This window comes from Azolla caroliniana, unplaced genomic scaffold, assembly GCF_043228905.1.
Source record: "Azolla caroliniana isolate FFs.n. ecotype wild unplaced genomic scaffold, voAzoCaro1.0.p SCAF_2, whole genome shotgun sequence".
In the NCBI taxonomy this organism is placed as follows: Eukaryota; Viridiplantae; Streptophyta; class Polypodiopsida; order Salviniales; family Salviniaceae; genus Azolla; species Azolla caroliniana.
Genome location: NW_028230437.1, coordinates 4,447,107 through 4,473,409, shown reverse-complemented (window position 1 = coordinate 4,473,409; position 26,303 = coordinate 4,447,107).

The following is a 26,303-nucleotide window of genomic DNA, read 5'->3' as shown; positions in this document are numbered from 1 at the left end:
GATTTTACCAACTTTACAATGCTTGATAACAAGATGAAACCTTTCTCTACAAACTCTTCATTTGAACCCTCGATTTCAACTCCGAGAGACAAGACACTTCCCCAAATGCTTGATTATATTATTTGATTTCTTACTTTCTCTTCTTGATTACCTTGTTTTCCCTTGATCCTTCCCTTTAATTCCTTGCCTCTCTTGATAGGTTCTCTCATGCATATGATGATATGGGGGGTGTTGGATACGGGCTTCTAATGCACGTATTCACACCGCCTCCTTTGTACACACTAGGCTTAGGCTACTTATGTAAATAGTGAGAAGGGCAGTTGCCCTAAGTCAGTCAGTATATAAACTGACTTTGTAACCTAGTTATATGGTTGTTGTTCCAGGTGGCTATTGCAATATATTTTGAGTTGTGATTAATTGTCTCTCTCTCTAGTTGCATTCTTGTTTTTTCTATGTTGCCATCATTGTTGTGGGCATTAATCCTTCTACCATAATGTATTGTATCCCTGCTAGCATGTCATCCTTAATTAGATCCCAATATTTGATGTAAAAGTATATAGGAAGTCCATCAATTCTTGCACAACTTTGTTTGTTCATATCCCCAATAGCGTCCCACAATTCATGCATACCTATAGGGGTATTTAGTCGGTCCATCATCCGAGCCGTAACTTTCCTTGGTATCCTATTTATTATATTTCTAAAGGCAACCTGATCAACCTCATTGCATACATTTAGTAGTTGAGTATAATAGCTTGTGGCTGTTTCAAGCATTTCCTCTTTGCATGTGGTCGTTGTGCCATCTGTCTTTTTTAAGCATGAAGGTTAAATCCCGGATCCTTTGCATTTAACAGCTTCAAAAAATCCTTTAGTAACCCGATCTCCTACCCTCATCTAGCTGGCCGCCTTACTTCGATAGGCATAAGTACTCCTATGTTTTTGGTACATCTCTAATTTGCTTTTGGCCTCCTCTAGTCGAGCCTCAATCCATAAATTATGTGGGTATACTTCTCTTAGTTGTTGCATAGAAGCGAGGGACCATTGCATTCTTTGCATTTTCTCCCTTATCTCTTTTCTAATTTCAATCGCTTTTTGTTGAAAAAACCTTGCACATGCATGAAGTTTCCCAGCCAACCTATGAGTAGGGTCAAGGTACCTCCATTTGATATTAGACCATATTTTCTGTATATCATTGGTCCATTTAGTATCCATGACCAATTCCTTGCACACCTTCACATTATGTGGCTTGAATCGATTGTTTTCTTGTATGTGCAACAGAACTAGGGCATGATTAGAGAACATTGTACCCGAACAAATAATGCATCTGCCTTTCCTATCCATGAGTCGAGGGTCGAAATACCATCTGTCGAGCTTGGATATTGTCCTCCCATGCACGCTTCCTCCTAGTCTAGAGTATCGAAGAGATTTTCCTTTTTGCATTTGAAAGTTAGGTGCATTCCAACAATCTATCACATTATATGCTAAACAAAACTTATCCCATGCATCCTTCTCCGCTCCCTACACTGTTCCATTTGCATTGCCTCTTCTATATTTTGGATGCTCCACCATATTAAAGTCTCCTCCAATGATCCACAACTCAACATCTGGTTTCTTGGCCACTAATTGCAACCATAATTCTTGTCTTTCAGCAACTGAATTTGGGGCATATATGTTCAGTATGCCCACGTGCCCACAACTATGTTTTATCCTTATGTAGACAACACAACCCTCTATTAAACTCTCCCTGCCTGTACAGTCAGCAGTAAACTTAGCTTTCATAGCTATAAGTACTCCCCGATGAATCTGCCTATCCCCTATAGTTGTTGACCATGTATTGGTCCAATTCCCAAGGAAAATGCTCCCAATTTTATCGATCTTATGCCCATTTAGATGGTGCTCCTACACCAAGATAATATCAGGCACCACTACCTCAGTGCAACGCTGAATTTCAACAGCCAATACATTCTTTGTCATCTGGAATTGGGTGCCACCAATTCCTTGTATATTCCAAGTTAGCAAGCTAAGATTCATATAACCTGCACCTTTTGAGGCCCGACCAATGCATTTTCCGCTTCCAATATGGTAGCTAATATCCTATTTTGGAGATTTTCCTCTTCCAATTGTGTCAGCATTTCAGGGTTGTATAACCATGAATTCGGTGATCACTTTAGGAAGCTTCCTAAATTTCACATTTATGTAGCATATGCCTTGTTCATTCGCCTTGCCCGAACTCCAAATCAAGGCATCTTTCCATTGTCTTTTCATTTTCACCCCGATTGCGGTACCATATGATGAGTCTACATGAACATCCATTTGTTGTTCCAAACATCCGAGTGCTTATTCTCTAGTGTGTGGTTCCTTATTTCCCAAGGCCAGAATATAGGACAAACCAGTGATCCGTCCTTCATCAATACATTTACCATATATATTGACTCTACGCATGTTGTCTTTCTTCATCTCACTTTCACATATTTTGTTGAGAGTCGAACTCAACTTCCCATAGTAATAGGTTTCACACCTAGCTTATGGTCATACCAGGCTAGTTTTGTAAATAGTAGAAAGGGCACTTGCCCTAGTTTAGTTGGTATTTAAACCAACCCCTTGTAACTTAGTTACTATTGGAAGTATTTTGGTTAATGTTATATACAATCTTTTATCTCTGTCTTAAGTTCTCTCTCTCTCTCCCTCTCTCTCTTTGTTTTGCCTTACGTGCACACACACACACACACACACACACACACACACACACACACAATTTTACATGGTATTAGAGCGTGTGGTTGCTTAATCGAATCTATTCAACTGTGTTGTGGAACACATAGACGATCAATAGAACTGGCTCATCAACAGAGGAAAATCGACATAATGAACACTCGGATGGGAAGCGCTCTTTCTATTGAGAAGCTTGACAGAACGAACTTCGCATCTTGGGAATACAAGATGCATCAATACCTTGTCGGACAAGGTTATTGGAGCTACATTGAAGGAGCTCACGAAACTCAACCCAACCCAACACACGTTGACTATCCCGCTTGGGAGCAGACCGCAAGTCGTGTGTTGTATTGCCTTGCATCATGCGTTCATGATCATCATATGCTTGGTTATACTTGAGATTCGAAAACACCGAAAGAAGCTTGGGGAAACCTCAAGAAGATTTTTGCAGCCAACACGGCTGCACGAAAGCACTCCAACTTCGACAGGAACTAAACAACATGCAACAGAGGGACATGTCGATCATAGGCTATACCTTAAAGATCAAGGAGCTGTGTGATGCCATCGGTTCGATCAATGTCGTAATTGACGATGACGAGATGGTGCAAATATGCCTCGGCGGCTTAGCACCCCGATTTGGCTCGATTAGATCGGCCATCCTTGCAAGGGAGAACCCTCCATTTTTCGATCTCCAATCAATATTTTTAGTTGAGGAAAATCATGCTTGACAAAGGAGCAACGCACTAGAGGGTCATATGCTCTACTCCCAGTCGGATGGTAGAAGAAATTTCGGTGGTGGAAATAGAGGTCGATTCATACAAAGCCGTAATGGTTGACAGACTCAAGAGCGTAACTCCCACCAATGGCAAGCGGACAGGAACGGTCCTAGAGAGTTCGGCAGAAGGGGGATTCATCATGCCGGACCAAGCAATCGTAATACCCCAATCGAATGTGGGTACTATGGAAAACACGACCACTATGAAGAGGAGTGCCGAAAAAAGGTACGAGACTCGGCTTCAACTAGCCGACAACTCACGAACTACGCATTGAATTCCGACTACGACAATCGTAATGGAATGTTCACGAATTACGTATCGAATTCCAACTACGACGATCATAGCGGTGTCGTAGTGTATTCCACACACTACGTGAAAACCATAAAATAATATATCTGAATTTAGATACATATAAATAAATAAATAATATATCAAAAGAATTTATCACGTGCATAGGGCAAGATTCGAACCATGCACCTCCACGTAGATAAACCCCAACTTTACCATTGTAATAACTTATCTTTAGTGTTATAAATATAGATTTAATACATATAAGACCTTTATTTACACATACCTTTATTAAAAGGTAAAAATCATGTATTCTTTAGAGTGTGAATATTTTATTTACACGTGACATTAAAAGTGACTCATGCACATCTAGCGTGCACGAGCCCTATATTTAGGAAATGACAAAACATCACATGCACATTTAGTGTGCATGGGCACTTTAGGTGAAAAAGCATGAAGCCATGCTTAGCCTCTTCCATCTTTATATAAGGAGGAGAAAAATATATATATGGTTGTTGATTAATATACAAGTTTTTTGATCAATCTAATATATTCGTGGGATTCACGAATTTTGCCATCTAAATTACTCTTATAATCTAAATATTGTTTTAAAATACACTAAACTCGTGGGATTCACGAGATTACTATCTTACTTCTCTTCCTATTATTCATAACTAGCCTTAAGTTGTATTCCTCTTCCTCCTAGTCCAAAACCTCGGCGGTTCCCACCCGACTCACGCAACGATCCGGAGCCGAAGGGCACGACACAGTTGGTGAACCCGACGTGAAAACGGGTGGTAAGGAGATGGAAAATCAACCGGAGGCTAGCAACATGATGATGATGTTCGAGCGCATGCTACAAGAACAACGTGCGATGTCGGAGATAGCGGCATCAGTGGAGCGGCTCGTGCAACGAAACGGGCAATTCAACGGGAAAGACGTGTCGCGGTATCTTCGGGACTACAAGGCGGAGATGCTATGGTGCGGAATATCAGAAGGACTGCAAGTGACGTCCTTCAACCGGGTGGCGACCGACGGGCTTCAAGCAAGCATCCATGGGCTACGACAGCAAAATCCGACATGGGAGGCGTTTGAAGTAGAGCTAAAGAGGACGTTCGCCATCGAGGATTCCTCCAAGGCGACGCGAAGGGGATTCGAAGATTGGGTGGAGACGCCGGACAAGGGATTGAAGGTCGTTGATGTGTTTTCGGCATTCGAAAGCCGGTTCGGGAGGTTGTCCGCGAGAGATCAAGCTATCCTCGTACCGGACAAGGTGATCATGTTCTTGCGAGCCATGGACGTCCGGGACCGGAAAGATCTCGGAGTGCTCTTGGAGGACACGACCATGGAGAGCGGCCTCACCGAAACATGGGAAAGCGTGCGGGATATCGTCGCGCGATACACGAAGAGGGGGCAATGGCTTGCCGACGAGGAAAAGAGGGTTTCGGAACCGATTCCGAAACCGAGAACCGGATTGGAAGACCATCAACTGAGGGCTCGAGAGACTACAACCGAGAAGGGGATTGATGCATCTACGGTGGAGCAACTATTGAAGGAGATGGAGAATCTGAAGATCGCGATGGTGAAGAAGTCGGATGACCGCCCCACAAGCTCCAAGTATACGGAACGACGGTGCATATGGTGCGATAGCGCCGAACACGATCGGAGGGATTGCGACGAGCATAAGGAGGCGCTACGACGGGATCTCATCTACTACGAGGGAAACCGGATTCATTTGATGGACTCTCGGAAGCCACTTCGACCGAACTTCCGGAAAGGCGGCATGAAGAAGGTGCTCGAGGAGGAATTGGCGGCAAGAAGCAACTATGCGACAACCGCGGGAATATGTGTCGGGGAGTCATCTAGAGCAAAGACGTCTTTTTGGCCGGAAGTTCTAGAAAACACCGAGAAAACCGACTCCAACGAGATCCGAAGCACCGCGGAAGGCGTCCGGGAAGCTACGGGATGGGAGTGCCCTGTCGACAAGAATAGCGTATACGCCCTGTGTCAATTGCATAAGGTGTATGTGGATGAGAAACGACGACGCACGGAGGATGCGGCCGGGCCATCGAAGATACCGGAAAGTTGGAACTCCGGAGGTAAGGGAAAAGAAAAGGCGACTCCGGCATTCAAGCTCGCCTCGGACATAGAACAACAAACCGACTTGAAAAGAGTGTTCGAGGAAAGAATCTTGGATAGCCGGGTAGATTTCTCGCTTCGGGAGCTACTCGGAATAGCAAAGAAGGAGTTCCACGATCTTCTCGTGGATCTCGTGAAGCGAAAAAGACAAAGTACGGAGGAAAATGCTCCAAGGGTGAATGCGAACACCGTTTTAATGAACGACACCGAAGCGGAGGACGAAATTCCGAACTCCCACTATACAAGGCCACATTGGGCACGCGCGACTACGGAGACTCTGGTCCGAATCGGCAACATCAAAGAACCCGTGCTAGCATTGATTGATCACGGATCGGAGATCAACTTGATGTCCAAGGAGTTCTACCGGAAGGGGAAGTGGCCTATTAACACCAACCATGGATGGAAGATTCGGGCGGCCACCAAAGCAACGGAAGATCTATTTGCGGCTTGTCCGGATGTGACGGTGAAGATCGGGGATGTCGAGATCGACCAAAATTTCTTCGTGCAAGATGAGGTTTCACATTCCGTCATCCTCGGCCAACCCTTTATCACGGCATCACGGATGGAGACGAAGGTGCTCGATAGCGGTGCGGCTTTTGCACGAATTCGGAGCCAAAACGGTGGGAAATCCGTCCAATTCCTAACAGTGCCGGCAAATCACGAAAGGAACAAGAGGGAACTCTTGTCCCAAGTGAGAATGGATTTTTAAAGCGGACTGTTGCGGAGTGGGGAAGTGATAGTCCGAGAAGCCCTGATACCCCACACAGGAAGAAAACTCTCGGAGCAAAACATGTACGAATCGGTCCGGATGGGGCATCTACGTACACGACCGTAACCGGAAGATTGAAGAAAGGATACCGACAAGTGGAGGATAAGTTGCGGTCGGCATCAATAATAAAAGAAGATGAAGAAATCATGGGGATAGTCGAGGAAGTGTTCTATGGGAGCACGCTACAACGACTTGAAGAGCTTGCGGAAGATAAAAGCCAAGGGAACCGGGTAGTCCCGGTGGAATCAGTCGAGATGTACGAGATCATTGCGAAAATGGAGCCGGATACGCTCCGTAAAGAAGAAGCAATGGTAAGTACGAAATACAAGACCGTGGAGAAGAAGGTGAAACCGGCCGCGGGACCACTACCCGCCGATAGCGAACAAAAGAGGAAAGAAGTCTCAGGAGATCCGACACTTCGGAAGTCCGTGGATATCGGACATGCCTTAACGGATGAGACCCGGAAGAAACTTCGGATCGGTGGAGATGGGTTCCTATTACAAAAAGAAGAAGAACGGTTTCGCGAGATGTTGGAGCAACATGGCAAAGCGTTTGCATTTACATCAAGGGAGATAGGGTGCGTCGATCCAAGAATAGTGGAGCCGATGGTGATCTTTACGATTGACCATGTACCGTGGAATCTGAAGCCGATTCCGGTGCCACGAGCGCATATTCCGAAAGTCATTGACTTGCTCAAGGAGAAGGTGGCGATGGGGATTCTAGAGCCATCAACTGCTCCGTACTCAAATCGATGGTTTACGGTTCCGAAGAAGAATGGGTCACTCCGATTTATCCAAGACTTGCAACCGGTGAATAAGGTCACGATTCGGAACTCGGGAGTCGGTCCGATAGTGGACGAATTTGCGGAAGCTTTTGCCGGTCGTGCGATATACTCCATCGGAGACCTATACTCGGGGTATGACCAATTCCAACTAGCCGTGGAGAGCCGAGACATCACAACCATGCGAACACCGATAGGATTAGTCCGAATGTGCACACTACCACAAGGAGCGACAAACTCGGTTGCTCATATGATGAACGCGATGAACAAGGTGCTTCGAGACTGCATTCCGGAGATAATGATGCCGTTCCTCGATGACATTCCGATGAAAGGATGCGCGGTCGAAGAAAAAGATGAGACTATGGATGATCGGGGATGCCGAAAGTTCGTGGTCGACCATATTCATGCTTGCGAGAAAGTGTTGCGAAAGCTAGAAGATGTGCACCTAACACTTTCTGGGGAGAAATCGGCATTCGGGCAAGAAGAAATATTGGTGGTCGGACATCTATGTGGGCCCTATGGCCGAAGACCGTCACCAACAAAGATCAATGCGATTCAAGCTATGGAGGAAGTATGCGAGTCAACATCCGAAGTCCGAAGGTTTCTCGGTGCATGTGCATTCTATCACATATGGATTCCGCACTATGCACATATAGCGGACCCGCTCTACCACTTGTTGCGGAAAGGTAAGAAATTCGAATGGAAACCGGAACACACCAAAGCCATGAAGAAATTGAAGAAGACACTTCGGAGGGCGGAAGCACTTAAGAAGCCGAGCTACGACCGACCGATCATAGTAACAGTTGATACAAGTCCAACCGGTATCGGGTGGGTCATCAATCAAGCCGACTCGGATGGTTCGCGGTATCCGATCCGATTCGGAGCAAAGGTTCTCAACGAAAGGCAACGTGGATATGCACAAGTCAAAAGAGAACTGTGGGGAGTCGTGTCGGCGATAAAATCGGATCGGGATTATTTGATCGGAGCCGAAGTGGTGATCGAGACGGATTGTCTTCCGATACTCGGGATGATGCGGTGTTGTACGATACCAGATGTAGCTATGCTAAGGTGGGTTGCATATGTCAAGTCGCTTAATCCGGAGGTTCGACACATCTCGGGGAAGGAAAACGTGGTAGCGGATATGTTATCAAGGGCTCGGTTCGGAGACGACATAACCGAATCGGATAATGAAGAAGTTTTCGAAGACTACTTCGCGTCGGAGCACATATGCCGAGTGAACGTAATCCGAGAATTTCGGGAAGAAGAATATGAGGGAGAAAGTTGGATGATCGGAAAGATGTTACAAGAGGCCGAGGACTCGACAAACGATAAAGGAAGAAGAGCCGAGATCCGAAGGAAGAAGAGGCAAGTCCAAAAGTTCTTCTTGGAAAACGGATTAATATGGAGGGCGCCGAAAAGATCGGATGGTATACCACTTTGAGTAGTCGGGACAAAAGAGCAACAAGACCGGATAATGTCCGAGTTTCACGAATCCGATTGGGCTGGACATCGAGGAACATGGGCAACATTTGTGAAGATCAAGCAAAAATATTGGTGGAAGAAAATGTACAAAGATGTCGCGGAGTTCACGGAAAGCTGCGAGAAATGTCAAGTCTACTCCGGGGTTCGACATCGAGATGAGTTACATCCGACATTCTCACCGACAATCAACTTCAAGTGGATGGTTGACATAGTGGCCATGCCGACCGGGATCGGACAAAAGAAATACTTGGTATTAGCTCAGGAAGATCTCACGAATCAAGTAGAAGGTCGAGCGCTTCAGAGGAAAACGTGTTCCGCGGTATGCCAATTTCTTTTGGAGGAAGTATTTTGCAGGTACGGGTGCGTAGGACAAGTGATTGCAGACCGGGGAGAACTCGACTCGGACAAAGCTAGGGGATTCTTCGCCAAACACGGAGTTCGGTTATCGCTGACAACGGTATACAATCCGGAGGCCAACGGGAAAATCGAACGAGGACATAGTCCGATCGTAAAAGCACTTGCGAAGGCATGCGATGGAAAGGTGAAGGACTGGCCGCAGATGCTTCCGTATGCACTATGGGCGGATCGGACGACGCATAGCTCCATAACCGGTTACATGCCGGCAGAACTCATGACCGGACAAGCACCGGTAATGCCGACGGAAACCGCGATCGCAACATGGACAGTGCTACCGTGGAAGGAAGAGATGAGCCGGGAAGAACTACTAGCGGTCCGGATACGACAACTAGAGGGAAGACCGGCAGACATAGCGGAAGCAATACGCCGACAACAAGAAGCACGATTAAGGAACAAAAGCCGGTTCGACACAAAGCACCGACTACGACCGAGGAGGATTGAAGAAGGAGACTGGGTGATCGTCTATGACAGTAGTTTGGACCATCAACATACAACGATGCGGAAATTCGCGAAAAGGTGGTTCGGGCCATACGAGGTTCGGAAAGTCTTCGACAACGGAACGTACCGACTGTCCGAGTTGGATGGAACAATACTACGAGTGCCTATAGCCGGGAAGCGGGTGAAGATTTTCAAGAAGCGGACCGACGACAAACCCTATGTGATCCAAGCCAAGGCCGACTACGAGGAGCAATCAGACGAAGACCACGGGAATGCGGGAAGCGAAGAACGTGAATTACAACTCATAGTCGACATAAGGGGAGAATCGAAGGAAGCTTTGGGTGAAGACGGATATGGGGAATCGAGAACTTTGGCACATACCGGAGGATGTGCGGGTTCGGAGGGGGCGAGTGTCGTAGTGTATTCCACACACTACGTGAAAACCATAAAATAATATATCTGAATTTAGATACATATAAATAAATAAATAATATATCAAAAGAATTTATCACATGCATAGGGTAGGATTCGAACCATGCACCTCCACGTAGATAAACCCCAACTTTACCATTGTAATAACTTATCTTTAGTGTTATAAATATAGATTTAATACGTATAAGACCTTTATTTACACATACCTTTATTAAAAGGTAAAAATCATGTATTCTTTAGAGTGTGAATATTTTATTTACACGTGACATTAAAAGTGACTCATGCACATCTAGCGTGCACGAGCCCTATATTTAGGAAATGACAAAACATCACATGCACATTTAGTGTGCATGGGCACTTTAGGTGAAAAAGCATGAAGCCATGCTTAGCCTCTTCCATCTTTATATAAGGAGGAGAAAAATATGTATATGGTTGTTGATTAATATACAAGTTTTTTGATCAATCTAATACATTCGTGGGATTCACGAATTTTGCCATCTAAATTACTCTTATAATCTAAATATTGTTTTAAAATACACTAAACTCGTGGGATTCACGAGATTACTATCTTACTTCTCTTCCTATTATTCATAACTAGCCTTAAGTTGTATTCCTCTTCCTCCTAGTCCAAAACCTCGGCGGTTCCCACCCGACTCACGCAACGATCCGGAGCCGAAGGGCACGACAGCGGAATGTGTACAAATTATGCCACGAATTCTTACTCCGGCGACCTTGGCAGAATGTTCGTAATGAGGCACGAAGCACACTCAATGTTAGCACAGGCCTCAACTAGTGCCTCCGCCTCCAATAACGTATGGTTTGTTGACTCGGGAGCATCTAACCACATGACGTCTGATGAAGATAGGTTTCGAGAATTACGAAAACCGGAACGACCCGGATATGTCAAGACAAGCGATGACACGACTTATCCAATATAGCATATCGGGAACGTCCCATTTGGAAACAACGACAAACAAACCTATCTCAAGAACGTATTGCATGTCCCTACCATCACGAAAAACTTGGTCTCGGTTGGTCAGATTGTCGAACAAGGAATGCAAGTACGATTCAACAACGACGGGTGTTTCATTGAAAGGGGCGAACAAGTCGTAGCCCACGATCGATGAGAAGGCTGTATGTTTATCCTCGAATCGAACGAAGTAAAATCGGTGATGTTTGCAAAGGGCCTCAAAGTCGAAACCAACCTAAACCTGTGGCACAAGAGAATTGGTCACATCAATCTCCAGAAGCTTCAGAACATACAATCGAAAGGAGTTGTAATCGGACTCCCGAATTTTACCACGAAGGAGATTACGGGCATATGTGAAGCGTGCCAGTTCGGAAAGAAACGCCGACATCCATCCCTAAAAGAGCAGAATGTGAGCCAAGGGATCTTGGATGTCGTACATTCAAATGTATGGAGACTGGTGTCGTGAAGGATTTGCTTTACGATATAAAAATAAATTTAAATATTGAATTCAGTAATATTTCCAACACTTGAACCCACAACCTTATAAACCAAGCACAATGTATATACCACTAGGCTATTTGTGTTTAGAAATGTTGTCAAGAATGTGCTTCACTATACAAGAATAAACTTAAATATTGTATTAAGTAAAATTGAGGGACTTGAACCCTAAACCTTGTATATCAAGCACAAAGCATACACGGATAAAAGCATGCGAGTGGAAACACTATTATAGCTAATTAGCTACTAAAATGGCCATAACTATGTTGTTGTTATGACTTTTCTAAAAACTAATGGAAGGATATGTTCTTTTGAAAAAAGAAAAGAAAAAGGCTATAGCTAATTAGCTATTTGTTTAGCTAGTCTTTTTTGTGGGAAAATCAAATATTTGAAAAACTGATTTATGAAAAAACTCAAATATTTGAACTTCTGTTTCAGACGTAGTGGAACTTGGGGAATAGCACCATCATCTAAGGTCGACTTCAATGTCATCCATTTCCTGTTTAGCCTAAGTTTGATTTTGAACGCAGATGGAGTACTCAGAGCATGAATGCAGACGTAGCTCCCGCAGCAACAGAAAATCGACATTGCAGATTCAGAGCTACAACAAAGAACCCGCTCGATCATCGTCCAGGTATGTTTCAGTTACAAAAACCCCAAACATTTGTTTTTTCTTTTTGACTACTGTTTGAACTTTGGTGCTAATTCATATTTCCCCAAAATCGAATAGGGCGAAGTCCTTGGAGTCCCATACAAGGATGTCTCACAGATCGGGGAGTAGCATCAAGTGTTTATATTACTTTTTTTGTGTTTAATCTTGTCATTAGTGATGATTGGGGTTTTTGATTGAAATTTCTGATTAGGGTTTTTGTTTATAAATTTCTGATTAGGGTTTGTGATTGAAATTTCTGATTAGGGTTTTTGATTGAAATTTCTGATTAGGGTTTTTGATTATAAATTTCTGAATAGGGTTTCTGGTTACAAATTTTGATTACAGATTAGAATTTCTGAATAGGGTTTTTGTTTATAAATTTCTGATTAGGGTTTGTAATTGAAATTTCTGATTAGGGTTTCTGATTGAAATTTCTGATTAGGGTTCTTGATTATAAATTTCCGATTAGAATTTCGGAATAGGGTTTATGGTTACAAACTTATGATTACAGATTTTGATTAGGGTTTCTGATTTCAAATTTCTGAATACAAATTATGATTAGGGTTTCTGATTTGCTAAGTTAATGATTTTGCACTATTTCTGTTGCTGTTGATTGGGGTTTTTGATTCTAACATATTCTAATTTTGCACTATTTCTGATTTCTGAAATGATATTTCAGATGGCTCGTTCCTCCGTATCCGAGAGTGCTAAACTTCGCAAAATTTTGGGAGACAAAGGAGGACTTCCACAACACTTATGGTCTGTCACTCGAGGGTGTTGACCTTGTTGTACTAAGTGATAAATTGATCAGTGATGTAGACTGGATGACAGTATATACAGTGCCTAGAGTCAACGACAAGGTCAAGCTGAAGCATGTACGAGCTGACTTGTACGATGACTGCATGAGGCTGCACCAGAAAGTTCATCAAGAAATCCCAATCAACAATGAGTTGTCAGTTTCATTTGCTAGAGCATTTGCATATGAGTACTGCAAAACAACGAAGGAATCTAGAGGCCCTGAAATGTATAGGGTAGCTTGGGCAGTCTATGGTGAGGCATCGGTAAAAAGATGTCGAAAGATGGGGACCTTGGCACAAAAAATAGACAGATTTTGGAGCATGGCAGTTGTTGATGCAATTGCCGACTCCCAGCAAAATTGGGGGCATACACCACACCGACACCCAAGGAAAGCCAATGTCGATGATACAGGTGAGACATTGGTTAGCTATATATGCTAAAAAATGTCCATGAAGCCTGTGAGACATTGGCATTTTTTAAGACTGATTTAGAGAAAGCAACAATGGCTTCTGCAATGGAGAGCAAAGTTACTTCTGTTGTTACAACGATTAGAAATAAGATTTAGATAACTATTGTTTTGCTGGTATGTGATTGTGTTATAAATAACTTTAAGGGTAAAATGTGCTAATCAAGCATTATCTGGAATAGGTTGCACAACAGGAGCTTGAATTAGAGGGGCCACTGGATCCCCAACGTAAAATACAACTGCAAACAGAGATTCCAGGTTCTTTCAATGAGCTTGGACCTTCTAGGTGTAAATACTGTTGCAGATTACAATTTGGAAAAGTTTCAAGTAAGTTAACGATTCTTGAGCAAAGTTGGTGTATCTTTCTCAGATAGGAATAATTAATCGGTAAATTTCTCTGTTGCGTTGAAGGAACAATACATTCATCAAGAACAGGTAGTTAGCTGCCTTAAGAAGCAACTACATTTTGTGCAGGGAATGGTAAGGAGCAGACAGGATTTGGACCTGAACATTCTTGCTCCCTTACCAAATGAAGGAGAACTAGAAAATGATTTATTGACAGTTCAAGCACGTTGCATCGCTTGCGGGTTAGGTGTGGAGGACAAAACTGCGTCTTTGTTGGTTCACCTACAACCATGCAACCACACATACCATCTGCTTTGTTTTCAACATGCCTGTCGAATTGCTGCATTCTGTTTGGGAGATTGCAGTACAACTCTACCAAATGAGTGGAGAAAACTAACAGGTATACCATACTGTAGCTAATAATCTTAGTCTTTTCTAATTAGCTAAGCCGTAAAAAGTATGGAAACTATTTTGTTGCTATCGTTGTAGCTAATTAGCTACTATCATAGTTGATTAAAGCAGCTAGTAGCTATCCTATTAGCTAATTAGCTACTGCCATAGTTTACTACAGTAGTTAATTAGCTAAGTGGCAACTAGTTAGCTACTAGGTAATTAGCTATCCTACTAGCAGCTAGTTAGCTACTCATAGCTAATTAGCTAGTACCATAGTTGTGTAAAGTAACTAATTAGCTATCCTAGTAGCTAATTAGCTAGTACCATAGTTGTGTAAAAAAGCTAATTAGCTATCCTACTAGCTAATTAGCTACTGGCAACTAATTAGCTATCCTAGTAGCTAATTAGCTATCCTAGCTACTACATAGTGGAGAAAGTAGCTAATTAGCTATCATTGTAGCTAATTAGCTATCCTACAAGCTAATTAGCTACTGCCATAGTTGTGTAAAGTAACTAATTAGCTATCCTAGCTATTACCATAGTTGAGAAAAGTAGCTAATTAGCTATCCTAACTACTACCATATGTTACCCCATACGAGATGTACGGAGAGTCAAGTGTGATGAGCGAGGGTCGAATGTTATCATGATGTTGTGTATGTGTAGGGGGTATAAATGTAGTTGTGAGTCTATACGTATGTGAACACATGCACACGTTGTCGTGAAGATCCGTCACTACGCGCGGATCGTGAGGCGGAACCGCCGGGGTTCTGGACCAGAAGGATTTAGAGTCGATACAAGCTTTGGCGAGAAAGTACTTAAGATAGATTGGGAAAGAGAGAAGTTGAGATTACACGATTGATTTGAAAACGAATTTCTTCCTCTTAATTTTCATAAAAAAAAACCATGTTTTTTCTCCTCACCCTTCCCTCTTTTATAGATGCTCTCATGCATATGATGCATGTGAGGGTACAAGACATGCATAAATTGCATGTTTGCCATTTGGCGCTTAAGTATTACATGTGGTGCATGCTAACCATGTCACTCATTTTAGCTCTCATGTATGAGAATTTACATGTAAAAGTACAATGATAGAAATATAATTTCAACTAAATACCATGGCTTAATGGTAAGCCATTTGACTCCTAACTTGGAGGTGCAGGGTTCGAATCCATACTTGCCCTCCTTGTATATGTAAATATGTATATATTTATATATTTATTTTATCTAGTCGCCGGACGCCGGTTCCCCGGATACCGTCGCCGGATACCGGTGCCTCGTCGGATGCCGACGCCGGATACCGGTGCCGCCGCCGGATGCCGTCGGTTACCGGTGCCTCGCCGGCTCCATCGCTGGTCCGGTTTTGGTTGGCCAAAACCCTTTACGAGTAGCTAGCCACCTCCACTCTTAGTTCAAGTTACCTTGAACTCTCTATGCTCCACACATAGACACAAAGATAATATCTTTTGCTCCAACCTATTTATGATGAGAGCCGTATTTGTCGTGCCTATATGGGATATCTCACAATTTTCTCTTTTCTTTTCACAAACTTTATACCCTCATATCTTGACATTTAGTTGTTCGTTTCTCGTTGTCGTAGTGTATTTTGTACACTACGTGAAAAACGTATATAGTATTAGATTCAATAAAAAATGAAGAAATAGAAGAAAATAGCAAAATAAATGGAACATGCATAGGGCAAGATTCGAACCTTGCACCTCCATGTTAATAATGTAATGTCTTACCATTACACTAGCATTTCATTAGTGTTAAAGCATAGATGTCCCACATAGAAAGGTAAATTCACGCTAGGATAAACATTAGAAAAACGCATAACAAAAAAAAAAACTACACATACACATCTAGCGTGCATGATAAAAAACGCACAAGTTAGAAAAAAGCATGATCACTTTAGATAAAGCATATAGTCTATCTATAAGAAAAGCATGGGGTCTATAGTTAGAGAAAAAGCATGGATTACTAAGACTTCCTCATCACTACATAAGGATGGGGAGCACAATGTAATTGTGTGTGAAATACTTGGAAACTGGATATGTTTCTAAAAAACACCAATTAATAAACTATACTCGTGGGATTCACGAGAATTCTATATCATTCTCTTTCAACCGAAGTTTATATTCTTATATTCATATTGATTAATCTAATACAATACACTCGTGGGATTCACGAGTTTGCTATAACTCTTTCTTACAACATATTTATATTCTTATTAGCCTTAAAACTCTCCTCTTCCTAGTCCAAAACCTCAGTGGTTCCCACCCGACTCACGCAAACGATCTGGAGCCGAAAGGCACGACATCGTGTAATAAAGTGCATTCGAAACCTCCATCATTTTGTACTTAGATATTAAATCTAAAAATGTTATCTTCACAGTTATTGTACTACGTGATTCATACTCGATTTCGTACGTTTTATAGGATTTTCACACTATTGCCGAAAATCTTCACGACAACGTGTGTGCATGTGGATGGATACGAGGAGGTGTGATTGAGTGTTCAGTATGAATGCTCAATGGGGCTTACAGCCCTATGTGTCTACCCCCTCTTGTACTATTTAACCCCTTATGGGGAATGAATGAAACATGAATGATCATTTTTCTCTCTCAATCTCTCTCTCTCTCTCTTGTCATCTCTCTTTCTCCCTCTCTCCCCCTCAACGTTGAATCCCCTTGGGAGGGGGGTGGAGTCATTTTAGGTACCACCCCCCACCCCGCAATGCTTCTCAATGCACATGATCTCTCTCCCCATCAATCCCATACTCTCCATCATCATCATAACCACCATGTCTATCTTTATCATGATTATCATCGTCCTTAACCCTAACCCTATGATCATTTTTCTCTCTCTAAAAAAATAAAAATAAAAAAAATAAAAAAAATTGAAACGAATAAAAAGAAATCATGCAAAGGAGTGGTGGGAACGGCCATGCAAACGAGGAGTAAATAGGCACTTCGAAAAGGTACGAGGGGGCTATGAATAGGGCATTAAACCACCGCCACATGGCACGTAATGCTATTATAGTACACGACCTGGACACGCGTAGGCTCGAAAAAAGTGCCAAGATGCAGAGAGAAAACCCCCCCGCATCGAGACTTTCTTCTTTCGTGAACCAAGGAGCACAAACGCACAGAGGCGCTTGAAGATCATCAGAAGAGAGCCAACACACACAGAGCCTCCTCACACAGAGCTTCCCCATACACAACCCTCACCAACGCTCTCCGACCTCGACGCAGACATGGACGACCAGATTCTCTCCGAGGCCGCCAAGAAATGGCTACGACAACACGGATTGGAGGGGTTCCTCACAATCATGGAAGCACCACCACACAGAGAAGCCGACAAGATCATCAAAGAAATTGACACTGAGCTGATCACGGAGGAAGCGATTCGTGCACTAATAGGCCTTCCGGAGGGGGGCATCTATACTATTGACAACCCTACCTCCGAACAACTCATCAAATACTTCGGCGAGTATTCTCTGGCCAGCAAGGGCTACAGGACACACGACGGAGAAGATATGCTATTCCGAGAAATTGCCCGTGTACTCCATGAGTTCGGCCACGTATACCCTTGACCGCCCGTTACGCCTCAGAACGGAGCAGGCTTGATCATCGGAACATACGAAAGGGTCAAGGTGGATTGGCCGATGCTGATCGCCGATGGATTGTGTGCGGCTATTGACACCGTAAGAGGTAAGGAAGCCAAAGAAGGTTGGAAAATATGGCATGCGGTGGCACAATGGCTCACCCTATTGGCGCCACCTGTTGAGCCCGTTGTCACGTTACTACGCGCGTGCGTGGAGAAACGAGGCGGGACCACCGGGGTCTTGGATCGAAGAGCAGGTGATAGAAGGGGAAAGAGAAAGAGAGAGACGACCGGTCACATATGAGCAAAGAAACACAGGGGGGCACGGCCCGTCAACGCAGAAAACACGAAGGGACACAGAGACAGAGAGACACGAATGTTTGTATATTAACAAATGACACAAAACAGCAGAGCACGCGAGCGGTTACAACCGAACAGGCCGGCGAACAGATGCCGATGCCTATTCTTCTGCGCATGAAAGGGGGTAGGATGGAGGTGCTGCCGGAAGCACACGGGCGTTCCTCGAAGCAGCGCGAGCCTCCCGAAATCCTGTAGAGAAGAGCGATGGAGAATGAACAGAGGAGAAGCGTTCGGTTATGGTTCGACAACACTTCGTCCTCCTCAATGCGCTATATCCCCTTCTCCCCCGCGTCTCCCTCTCTTTTATAGCTTCAGGAAGGGAGCCGTCTCCCTCATTTACTTCCTACCTACCGAATCTAACTACCCCCGGATATGCCTAATTCCCTATTATATACATTAAAGGGCGCGCACGCGTGAAGAGCCGATTCACGCGCGCTATGCACCGATTGCGCTAAGGGACGATTTTCTTCACGACATCCGCCCCCACCTAACCGCGCATCCACCAGTATGCGCCAAAATTGTGCTCTGGTTGGAGAAAACCGGTCTGAGTTCCGGTTCTTCGTCCATCGGTTCGTCCTCCGTTTCGGACTGTTCGTCGTCTCTGTCCAGGCCTCTTAGATCCGGTTCGCCGTCGTGGCGCTTCTTGAATGCTTTGATCTGCTTCCCTGCTACCGGTATCGCCATCCTCGTACCGTCGAGTTCCGCCAGGTGATACGTCCCGTTGTCGTTGGCGCTCGTTACCACGTAAGGCCCGAACCACTGCTTTGCAAACTTCCGTGTTGCTCGGTGCTGGTTGTCGAGGCTGCTATCGTAGACTAGCACCCAGTCGCCTTCCTCGATTTTCTTTGGCCGGAGCCAGTGTATTTGGTCGAACCGGGCTTTGTTCGTCATCCTCTCCGTCCGAAGTCTCTCCGCCGCTCGTTCCACGTCCTCTGGCCTCCGCTCGAGATGCCGTATACGCGCCGCTAGCAGTTCTTCCCGGCTCATCTCGTCTCTCCAGTCCACTGTCGCCCAAGAGGAGATCGTCCATTCCATCGGCATGATCGGCTTCTGTCCGAACATGAGCTCTGACGGCATGAACCTGGTTACCGAACTGTGTGTTGTCCTGTCCACCCACAAGGCATAAGGTAACAATCGTGGCCAGTTCCCGACCTCGCCTCCGCATGCCCGGACTAACGCTTTGACGATCGGTCCGTGTCTGCGCTCCACCTTCCCGTTCGCTTCCGGATTGTACGCTGTGGTGAGCGAGAGCTTGACCCCTAACCGGTCGAACAGCTCCTCGGCCTCTTCGGCGTCCAACTCCCCGCGGTCAGCCACGATCTTCCCGACGCACCCGTACCGGCATATCACGTCCTCGATCAGGAACCGACACATGGCCACGGTCGTTTTGTTCTGCAGGGCTTGGCCTTCCACCTGGTTCGTCAGGTCCTCCCGGGCCAGCACCAGATATTGCATCTGCCCTACGCCCATCAGCATTGTCACCAAATCTACCATCCATTTGAAGTGGATGGCCGGAGGGTATGTAGGGTGAAGCTCGTCCCGATGTCAGACTATGGAGTGTATCTGACAGCTCTCACAAGTCGTCATGAACCGATGCACGTCCCGGTACAGTCCCGGCCACCAGTACTTCCCCTTTAGTTTCTCGAACGTGGCCCACGTTCCACGGTGTTCAGCCCAGGGGCGGTCGTGGTAGGCCTTCAGTAACTCCTCCTGTTCCTCCTTCATCACCACTACTCGGAGCGGGATGCCGTTTCTCTTCTTCGGGTGCTTCCACAAGTATCCGTCCCGGAGAAAGAATCGGTACGCTTTCTTCCGGATCCGGTTGGCCTCGTCCTTTGTCCATGACGCGTCCGGCGTCATCGTCCTTAAGAATCCTCCAATCTGCAGCCACGCCCCATCGTAGTGGCTCTCGTTAAAATCGTTAAGCGTCGGAGTGCTGCCCCCCTCGGTTGTTACGTAAGCCGCCTTGAAGAAGTCCACGCCGACTTCCTCGTCCTCCGAAACCATGCCGCCCTCATCGTTGAATCGCGCCCTCGAAAGCATGTCGGCCATGGCATTGTCTTTCCTGGAAATGTGTCGTATTTCCGGATCCAGGGACTGATGTACGCTATCCACCTGAGCGTTGCCAGGTCCGGGGTTGCGCATCCGGAAACTATGCCGAGAATCGGTAGGCAGTCCGTCTCGATAATCACCTCTGTCCCGATCAGATAGTCTTTATCGGCCTTCACCGCCGAAACGATACCCCAGAGTTCGCGTTTAACCTGGGCGTATCCTCGCTGTCGCTCGCTGAGGACCTTCGCACCGAACCGGATTGGGAACCGAATGCCGTCCTCATCTTCTTGGTTGACAACCCATCCGATCCCGGTCGGACTCGTATCTACCGTCATGTAGACGGGAGTGCCTTTCTCGTAGACAGCCTTCCGGAGTGCCGGAGCTGCAACAAGAGCCTCCTTCATCTTTCGGACCAACTCCGTATGCTCGTCTCGCCACTCGAATTTTCGCCCCTTTTTCAGCAACCCGTATAGCGGCTCGGCAACGTGGGCGTAATGCGGGATCCATATGTGGTAGAATGCGCATGCTCCCAAGAACCTCCGTACCTCCGTGATCGAGTTATAGTCGGGCTTCATCGCGGAGATGGCTTCCACCTTAGCCGGAGACGGTTTCCGGCCATACGGTCCGCATAGATGTCTGACGACCATGATCTCTGATTGCCCGAAGACCGATTTCTCCCCGGAGAAGGTGAGCCTCGCGTCCTCTAGCCTCTGCAGCACCCTCTCGCAGTCGTCAATGTGTGTTGCCACGAATATCCGGCATCCGTCCGGTCTGATCGTTTCGTCCTTTTCCTCCACCGGACATCCCTTGATCGGGATGTCGTCCAAGAATGGCATGGTGATGTCCGGGATACAATCCCTCAGCACCTTGTTCATCGCATTTACCATGTGGGCCACCGAGTTCGTCCCTCCTTGTGGTAGGGTACACATCCGCACTAGGCCGAGAGGAGTCCGCATCGTCGTAATGTCTCTGCTCTCTACGGCTAGTTGGAACTGATCGTACCCCGAGTACAGATCACCGACCGAGTAGATCGACCTTCCGGCGAAGGCCTCGGTGAACTCGTCTATCGTTGGTCCGATTCCTGCATTCCGAATGGTCACTCTGTTGACCGGTTGCAGGTCTTGAATGAAGCGCAACGTCCCGTTCTTCTTCGGTACAGTAAACCACCGGTTCGAGGACGGGGCACTCGACGGTTCGAGGATGCCCATATCGACTTTCTGCCTCAACAGCTCCATCAGCTCTGGGATGTGAGCTCTCGGTACCGGAATTGGTTTGAGATTCCACGGCACATGCGGTACCGTGAATATCACCATCGGCTTCATGACTGTCGGGTCTACGCACCCGATCTCTCCCAGTGAGAATGCGAAGGCTTTCCCGTGCCTTCCAAGCATTCTCCGAAACCGGTCTTCTTCCGCCGGCAGTAGGAACCCGCCCCCACCGATTTTGAGCTCCCATAGCGTTCTCTTGGTGAAGGCATGTCCTATGCAGGCTGGATCTCGTAAACTGGGGTCCGACGCGACCCCCTCGATTCGCAACTCGCTGCCCTTCGGTAAGGGTGCCGCGACTGGCCTTACCTTCCGGTCCACAGTCTTGTACTTCGTGTTAACCCGGGCCGTCCGATCCGACTCGAGCCCTCGATTGAAGTCCGCGATGACTTTGTACATCTCTTCTGAACAAACCGGTATCGTCCGGTCCTCTTTAAGGCCCTCTCCGACCACCTCTCGCAGTACTCCCAAGGTATCGTCGAAGGAGACTGCCTCCATGGCTCCGTTGATTTCCTCCCTGGGCCCGAGAACTCCGCACGCCCGAAGTCGCTCTTCCGCCCTTGTCTTTTCTCGGCTAATGACGCCGACTATCGTACACCCTCCGTTGTCGGAGAAACAAAACTTCCTACTTATGGTACAAGGTTTCTTCGGTTTCGCCTCTATCGTACATTTGTGGGGTTTTCCCGGAGTGTCCGAACTATCGCGGCCCCACGCCTTGACAGCCCTCTCTAAAAATCCTCTCAGTTCTCGCCATCGAGGGACTTGCGGTTTCGCTCGTGGTTTGGTCGCACCGTTAGGAACTGGATCGAATGACGCCCGTCCTGACTCTTGACTCTCGCGTAAGCCGACCCGTTGTCCAGCACCTTGGTCTCCATCCGCGCTGCCGTAATGTACGGTTCTCCTAGTATGACCAGGTGCGAGGACGTCTCCTGCACAAAGAAGTGTTGATCTATCTCGACGTCGCCGATCTTGACTCGCACGTTTGGGCAGGCCCCGTGTAGTTCCTCAATGGTGCGAGTCGCCGCCTGTATCTTCCATCCGTGCTTGGTGTTGATCGGCCATTTCCCCTTCTTGTAGAAGTCCATGGACATCAGGTTTATTTCCGAACCGTGATCCACCAGCGCCACCACCGGTTCCTGAACATCTCCGATCTTCACCGGGGTTTCCGTGGTCGCTTGGGCCTAGTGTGGCCTCAAGTAGTGGCTCTCCGCCCACTCGTCTTCCATCGCCATGTCCTCCATGTGCGTCGCCCGCACCTCCACCGGCCTTTCCGGTTTTGTCTCCGTCGACAGCCTCTTCCTCTTCACCAAGTCTACGATGGATTCGTGGAACTCTTTCTTGGCGATTCCGAGCACCTCCCGCAACAACAGTTTCACCTTGCTGTCGAGGATTCGTTCTTCCAGGACCTTTCGTAGGTTCGTGGTCCTTTCGATCTCCGTGCCCAACCGGTATCCGCCCTTCTTGTGGTTATCCCGGGCACTGGTCTCACCGGCCTCGTTCTGTTTCGGCCTGAATCGGGTTTCGTATCTCTGTGAGGGTCCGGCCCCTCCGGTTTTACCTACCCATTTGTCTTCAACCAGAGCCTCGTAGTTCTGGCAAGCTGCTTCGACGAAACCCGTCTTTTCTTCGACTGGGTCACTCCACCCGGTTACCTCTTGGACCCGCTTCTCTGCGCGGTCCGCCTCGTCTTTCTTTAGTCGGGCACCGGCGAGGCCTTCCAGCACCGTCGGCCAGAACCCGGCTTTGCTCCCCTTCCGGGCCTCGCTGCCATCGACCCGAATACCGGCTGACGCCGAGTAGTGGATGGTCTCCGCGTGCCGGGCCGCCGCCTCTTCCATCAGCCTTTTCATTCCTCCTCGCCCGTCGTTTCGGTTCAGCACCCTCCGGGTATTGATGGCGTGCACTCGACCTTCCCACAGGTACACTACCCAGCTTCTCAAAGCCTCCGCAAAGTCCCCGCAGTCTTTCCGGATGTGGCCGACCTCGTCGCACCACATGCACCTATTTCCTGCCGGAGACCGTCGGTCACGAGCCTGTTCGCCACCTTCCCTCCGAGCCTGGGCAATCTGGAGATCCTTTACCGCCCGTGTCAACTCCTCCAAAGCTGTCCCCCCGGACGAGCCTCTGACCACGCCGGTCGAAGCCGAACCGGTTTCGAGCCACTCCCGGGTCTCTTCCCGTCGCGCCTGCGGTATCGGTTCGAGCTTCCTTGTTGCGACAGGACCCGCCCCGGTCGCCCCTGTATCAGCCCACTCCCACCTTTTGTCAAAACGGCCGCAGACTCTTTTTACCGTGGCCCAGCCGGCCGTCAGCCTGTCTTCGGTTTCCAATAAGGAGCCCACTTGCTCCTGATCCCGTGCATCAACCGATTTGACAAACAGTAGGACACGACTTGTGTCCAGAACGGTCCGATCGAGCGCCGAAAGGCGCGCAAAGCGTTCCTCAAACTCCCGGAGGAGTACCGACGCATTTCTTCCTTTGTTGGGGGACTGCACCCACTCCATGAAGCCCCGCTTCGAAAGTCGAAGCACGTCATCCAACCCGTATTTCTCCAGGAGCCGTCCTTCGAACTCCTCCCAGGTCCGGCTCTCCGCCCGGACCTCGAGCACCTCCGCATGGATGCCCGACATCGCCACTCGAGGGAATCCGGCAAGACGCCTCTCTTCCGGAATATCCCTCATCAACATCTCCGCCCTGTAGGACGCCAAATAACTCGTGGCATCCTTTCCATTGAACCGGCCGATCGTACCAACGATCGCCTCAATAGCCCTGTCAAAGGCGCCGGTGCCCTCGCGCGCGCTCACTATCCGGTCCACGGCCGAAGCCATGGCCTCTGCAAGATCCGACCCCCTCATCTTCTGCTCCTCTACCGCCTTGTTCTCGTCGGGTTCACCAAATATGTCGCGTTACTACGCGCGTGCGTGGAGAAACGAGGCGGGACCACCGGGGTCTTGGATAGAAGAGCAGGTGATAGGAGGGGAAAGAGAAAGCGAGAGACGACCGGTCACGTAGGAGCAAAGAAACACAGGGGGGCACGGCCCGTCAACGCAGAAAACACGAAGGGACACAGAGACAGAGAGACATGAATGTTTGTATATTAACAAATGACACAAAACAGCAGAGCACGCGAGCGGTTACAACCGAACAGGCCGGCGAACAGATGCCGATGCCTGTTCGTCTGCGCATGAAAGGGGGTAGGATGGAGGTTCTGTCGGAAGCACACGGGCGTTCCTCAAAGCAGCGCGAGCCTCCCGAAATCCTGTAGAGAAGAGCGATGGAGAATGAACAGAGGAGAAGCGTTCGGTTACGGTTCGACAACACTTCGTCCTCCTCAATGCGCTATATCCCCTTCTCCCCCGTGTCTCCCTCTCTTTTATAGCTTCAGGAAGGGAGCCGTCTCCCTCATTTACTTCCTACCTACCGAATCTAACTACCCCCGGATATGCCTAATTCCCTATTATATACATTAAAGGGCGCGCACGCGTGAAGAGCCGGTTCACGCGCGCTATGCACCGATTGCGCTAAGGGACGGTTTTCTTCACGACACCGTCTAGACTAAGAAGCGGGGAAGAGTAATGGAAGACACCCCGAAAGTTGCTTCAAAACGATAGCAGCTATAAGGGGAAGACAACTGACACGGAGCAGGCGGCGAAGGAGCACGCCATCCGAAAGCAGCCGACGGACACGCAGGAGGAAATACCAGCATGGCCCCTGAAGAGCACACTCCGCCGACTGGCACAGCAAGAAACGGACACCCTGGAGGCAAGAATGAATGCCGGGACCCTGGAGGAGGAGACAGAGGAAGAACCTACGGAGCACCTCTAGCGGCGGCCGACGACGAGCACCACAGAATCAGCTGGGAAGTGTTCGGACCCACAGAAGGATGGAATGCCTTTACCCCATACTGAGAATCCCACGCCAAGGGAGCAAACGGTCTCCGAAGCCCCTGCACAACAGGCAATACCGGCGGGTCCGGAAATGGCAAGCCCCGAAACGCAAGCCCCGGTAAGGCATGTGCCACCTTCCTAAGCCGGCCAAGAACAAACATGACGGGAACTCAACGCTCCTTACTTCCAATGCTCGGCCACAACTGAGATTCTTTTCATACACAGAAAACGGGAAACAAATGCACGACACAAAGGAGAGAAAAAGGTAGACAGGATGTTTACGTGGAAAACCCAAACTGAGGGAAAAACCACGGCAGCCCACAGGCTGCAAACTATCACTATATTGGAATGTACAAACAGTGAGTTCACAGAGGCAACGACCTCGTGCTCACGATCTTCACCACAGGCGGCGGTTACAACAGAGGCAACGACCTCGCTCTCTCTCTCTCTCTCAACTTGTACACTGTTACACGCTCTCTCTTCTTGCACCAACAAGAAAATGACAACAACTTACTAAAAGTTTGCCCTAAGTCATATTTATACTAATATGACTTTTCGGCTATTTACAAATATAGTCTCGATGGACTCTCAGAAACATATTTACGAATATGTCTCTTCATCCAATTCTCACCGGGTCTGTACCATCCAGCTCTCCGTAGCCGGGTACTCCTCGTCCGGTTCATACCGGGTCTGCACCATCCGGCTCTCCGTAGCCGGGTACTCCTCATCCGGTTCATACCGGGTCTGCACCATCCGACTCTCCGTAGCCGGGTACTCCTCATCC